At 34.4% G+C, this 5,537-nt stretch overlaps 1 protein-coding gene across 1 annotated transcript in view; it reads left to right on the top strand.

Moving 5' to 3' along the window:
- The first annotated feature begins 2,034 nt into the window (after window positions 1-2,034).
- The window catches only part of ABCB7 (ATP binding cassette subfamily B member 7), a 26,290-nt gene continuing 22,787 nt past the window's right edge, over window positions 2,035-5,537 (top strand). The window contains exons 1-4 of the mRNA XM_017856572.1: window positions 2,035-2,163; window positions 3,047-3,315; window positions 4,722-4,810; window positions 4,902-4,989. The gene's annotated coding sequence lies outside the window, so the exon portion shown is untranslated. The remainder of the gene's footprint in view (window positions 2,164-3,046; window positions 3,316-4,721; window positions 4,811-4,901; window positions 4,990-5,537) is intronic.

Below are 5,537 nucleotides of genomic sequence, written 5' to 3'. Positions count from 1 at the left end.
CATTAAACCTCATGGAACCTGAGTTTCCTCAACTATAGAGATAAAATCTATTTTGTAAAATTGTTATTCCTTTCATCCCTCACATTTGTGAAAGGTACCTACCTTTCACCATATGTGATTCATCTAGCTGTTGTTCAGTAAATGTTAGTTTTGTCACAAAAGGTTTGTACATTATTTGGGTGATAGATACACTAAAAGCCCAGACCTCACCAGTACGCAATATATCCATATAACAGAACTGCACTTGTACCCCTTAAATTTATACAAAAAAGATGGAAATATATCCATGCATATATACATACAAAATGAATCAGAAATATATCATAAAAGTGATAAATATTGAGGTATAAACTATAACAAAAAGATAGAAAATAGTGCCAAATTGGCTGCATATTTCAGAGAAGGCATTATGATAGAAATGGTATAAAAATTGGGCTTTGAAGGGTGATGAGGTAGATAAGGGAGAGGAGACCATTTCAAGAAGAAGCAAGACCTGTAATCTCAGCACTTCGGGAGGCCGGGAGGCTGAGGCAGGTGGATCACGAGGTCAGGAGTTTGAGACCAGCCTGACCAACATGGTGAAACCCTGTCTCTACTAAAAATACAAAAATTAGCTGGGCATGGTGGTGCATGCCTGTAATCTCAGCTACTCAGGAGGCTGAGGCAGGAGAATCGCTTGAACCCAGGAGGTGGAGGTCGCAGTGAGCCGAGATTTCACCACTGCACTCCAGCCTGGGTGACAGAGCAAGATCTCAAAAAAAAAAAAAAAAAAAAAAAAAAGGAGCAGCAGCAAGAAACCTAAGGTTATATGGCTACAAGGGAATCAGAATTGAGAAATTTATACTATTTGAGACCTGCCATATTTTCTATTAGATTTTGGAAGTCAGAAAGCTTAATGTTTAAGTAGTTTATTTCATAATGTTACATTCTTAAAAGCATCCCAACATGTGCTGTGTATTTTAATGATATTGTTGAATACCAGAATGCCTGCTTGGTTGGTAAGACTCTTGTATACCTTACCTTGGAATCTTGGTAAGACTTACATAGCTTCTATCAGTTATACCTAAGCTTTGCAAAGATAGATGGCATAATAATGGAGCATTAACAAGATCTGGGATTTCAGTGTTTTTATTAAGGCTTATAGAATTGTTTTCACATGTTATTAATGTGTATCAATTTAATTTCTTCAAAGAAACTTTGGGAATCTGACAAACTTTCTGTTCCTAAATGATGGTTGATGTTTTGGATACTATAACTGTAGAAAATATAGAATGTGAATGATGAAACATTTGCCTTCCTCCCTAGTGTTGTCTTTTTAAAGTTTTATTTTTGATGTATGCTCATGGAGAAATAGGTGCATTACTGAAAGCTTAGTTTTGATAATAATTGGGCTTTGTTTTATATGGTATTGGAGCAAAGAAGTTTTCTGTAGGACAAATGGATTTATCAGTGTTTTTTTCCAATGGTGAATCAGCCACATATACTTGTAATTTATCTGCTTTTGTGATCCGGTTTGCTGTGTAATTTAGTTTACCATCATTTTGGTGACCAAATTATTTTAAAAATATTTATTGAATGCCTACGGTATAAGAGCATTATATTCAGCATGGGTGGGACAAAAAGTAAAATGGCATAGACCCTCAACGATCCAGTAGGAAAGGGAAATATATACACAAATAACTACAGTGTAAGACAGTTTGCCATAGTGTCATGAGCTTTGTAGGATTTTAGATAATGGAGACAGCATTTTTTAGTGGCAGACCTGGGATGATTTCATGGAAGCAGAAGCATTTGACTAATTCACATAGCTTATAAATGAATAGTAACATGACAGTGTGAAGTATGAAGCCTGAAATGACAGCTCTCCCAATGTCAAAGATACTGTCTTTATGAATGGGGAAAATCACTCTAATACCAGTAAGTGGTAAATATGTAAACATTATCATAAGTACTAATTTAAGGTAAATATTTGTACTTTTATAAATAAGTATTTTATATATAATGGGTGATTGATGTTTTTATGTTTTTAGGCCATGAATATTGTGGTTCCCTTCATGTTTAAATATGCTGTAGACAGCCTCAACCAGATGTCGGGAAACATGCTGAACCTGAGTGATGCACCAGATACAGTTGCAACCATGGCAACAGCAGTTCTGATTGGCTGTATGTGTGATTCTTTAATCTGTCTACAGGTGTTGACTTTCTTCAAGGAGGTTTCATCATATTTGAGCAGATGACCTTTTCAGTACAAACACAGCTTAGCATTTTGGATGTTTGTTGTTTTATGTGAGATGTTTTGTATGTGTTTTAAAACTTCTGTATGATACACTTTCAAAAAATTCTATGATAACATTAGGATTTTTACAAGTTCTAGAAAACAATAGTATGAAATAAGACATTAAATTCATAACAACCACTTCTAGGAGTTAGGCTTTTTGTAACATCCATTTCCACAAAGGTCAATTATTTTCTTGCTGGCATTGTTAGCTATTAAATAGGAAATAGCTAAATAACAATATATATGTACATAAATGCTTTATTAAAATGTATTCATTAGTAATAACACAAATCTACAATTTGAAAAGAACAGAATATAAATGCTGTGTGTCCCATGCATTAGAAAGGACACTATGAGATTTGGGAGACATTAGTAGGGGTATGCCTTTAGTCAAGGCACTTGATTTTTCAGGATCTCAGTTTTATCGTTTGTTATTTAGGAAGATTAAATTAGATAAAAATCGTCAACAGATATACACATTTATCCACAATAATGCCATGTGGGCTATTATTTAAGTATTTTATTTGGAAAAAAATATTTTAACATCTGAAACCTGGAGGAAATAACACTGAAGGGATTCATAGTGGTAGAAAAGTTAATACTCATTAGGCTAGATTATTTCTAGGTTTCTTTTATTGTAAATATTCTGTGATATATTCATTCACTGAATTATTCATTGTACAAACATTTTCTACACGCTTGTCCTTTCTATACTCCTTTGATTCTAATATTGTTACATCCTATTTTTTCTTTTGAATGTATTGTTAGATGGTGTATCAAGAGCCGGAGCTGCTTTTTTTAACGAAGTTCGAAATGCAGTATTTGGCAAGGTAGCCCAAAATTCAATCCGAAGAATAGCCAAAAATGTCTTTCTCCATCTTCACAACCTGGATCTGAGTTTTCACCTGAGCAGACAGACGGGAGCTTTATCTAAGGCTATTGACAGAGGAACAAGGGGTATCAGTTTTGTCCTGAGTGCTTTGGTATTTAATCTTCTTCCCATCATGTTTGAAGTGATGCTTGTCAGTGGTGTTTTGGTAAGTTAAACATTTTTTCATAACAAGCTTTTATCTTAAATTCATATTAGTAGCGATTGAATATTTGAAGCTATTGTACTGTTGCATGCCTATGGGTTTGAAAACAAAATTCCGTGATGCCAGCAACATTATGCAGTTTAATTATTTTACCACAAGCTTCAATGGACTGCTCAAATTCTTTATCATGTTGTTATTGTAAATAACTATTCAGTTCTACACATAGATTAGTCATCAACTAGTACTTACAAGGTTTTTTTTTTAAGCAGGGATTTTTATGTATGGCATTTGACTGATATGCTCAGAATATCTAGGTTTCTCATCACCATTCATAACATTTTAGGCAATTTCACCTTTTATTTATTTTTTCTCTGTTTCAACTTTTAGGTTCGGGGGTACCTGTGCAAGTTTGTTACATGGGTAAATTATGTGTCACTGGGGTTTGGTGTACAAATGATTTCATCACCAGGTAGTGAGCATAGTACCCAAAAGGTAGTTTTTTGACCCTCATCCATCTGCCACCCTCCACCCTCAATAGGCCCCAGTTTCTATTCCCCTCGTTGTGTCCATGTGTACCCGTTGTTTAGCTCCCACTTATAAGTGAGAAGGTGATATTTGGTTTTCTGTTCCTGAGTTAATTCGATTAGGATAATGGTCTCCAGATGCATCCATGTTGCTGCAAAGGACGTGATTTTGTTTTTTATGGCTGCATAGTATTCCATGGTGTACATGGGCCACATTTTCTTTATTTAGTCCACCATTGATTGCCATCCATGTCTTTGCTATTGTGAATAGTGCTGCAGTGAACATATGCATTTATATGTCTTTATGGCAGAATGATTTATGTTCTTTTGAATGTATGTACCCAGTAATGGGATTGCTGATCAAATGGTAATTCTGTTTTAAGTTCTTTGAGAAATGTCCAAACTGCTTCCCATAGTGGCTGAACTAATTTCCATTCCCACCAGCAGCGTATAAGTGTTCCCTTTTCTCCACAACCTTGGCAACATCTGTTATTTTTTGACTTTTTAATAATAGCCATTCTGACTCATCTGAGATGATACCTCATTGTGGTTTTGATTTGCATTTCTCTAATAATTGGCAGTTTCACCTTTTATAGTTAAAAATATATGTATGTATTTTTTATTCCTTTTTAGGCTTATTGTACTATCTTCCTATTAGTATTTGATGGTACTGTTGATGTAGCAAGTGCAGTTTGACTTCCTACCCTTGTTGCCTAAAGTAGATTTTCTAAAGTATTTGATTTTTCACCCGTTGTTCACATACATAACTTCCCGCCACCATATTTTTGTTAAAATCTTTTAACTGAGATTTGCTGTTGTGTATTACAAACTGTTTGGCAAGAACAATAACTATTTCACATTTCTTCTTTGGACTTCCTTTTCTAGTATTACAAATGCGGTGCCCAGTTTGCTTTGGTAACCCTCGGAACACTTGGTACATACACAGCATTCACAGTTGCAGTCACACGGTGGAGGTAATTTATTCCCTAGAAGCCACATAAAATTTATAAATTGTTATGCTTTTATAACAGGTATTTCATGCCTATGCAAATCTTTGTCTTACAGAACTAGATTTAGAATAGAAATGAACAAAGCAGATAATGATGCAGGTAATGCTGCTATAGACTCACTGCTGAATTATGAAACTGTGAAGGTAATATGTTTAATTATACTTTCCTCTGCCTTTCACACTGCTCTAAGATTTTATCTACCATTTAATTTAATAGGTACTGTAAGTTAGAGCTTCTAGGTGTGATCTCTAGGATATGATCTCTAGGTGTGATGGAATAATACTATTTTATTGTTTGTCTTTTGTTTAGAAACTGTCCTCCTTCCTTCTCAGTTTTTGTTTGGTACTATCAGATTTTTACCTTCTGAATTAATTTATAACTGATCATAAATATAGTCATGCACTGTATAATGATGTTTTAGCGTCTATGTCATTGGTCCCATAAGATAATAATGGAACTAAAATGTTCCTGTCAGCAAGTGACATTGTAGCCATTGTAATGTAGCACAATTCGTTACTCTATTACTCATGTGTTTCTGGTAATGCTGGTGGAAACAAACCTACTGTGCTACCCATCATTTAATATTTGATAATGATAAACTAGTATGTTAACTAGTATATGTATTTTTTACTTTTAATCATTATTTTAGAGTGTACGCCTTCTACTTCTAAAACAAAGTTAACTGTAAAAT

The sequence above is a fragment of the Rhinopithecus bieti genome, unplaced genomic scaffold, assembly GCF_001698545.2.
Source record: "Rhinopithecus bieti isolate Rb0 unplaced genomic scaffold, ASM169854v2 scaffold_45361, whole genome shotgun sequence".
Lineage (NCBI taxonomy): Eukaryota > Metazoa > Chordata > Mammalia > Primates > Cercopithecidae > Rhinopithecus > Rhinopithecus bieti.
The sequence above is the reverse complement of the archived record's forward strand: the minus strand, read 5'-3'. Positions and strand labels throughout refer to the sequence as shown.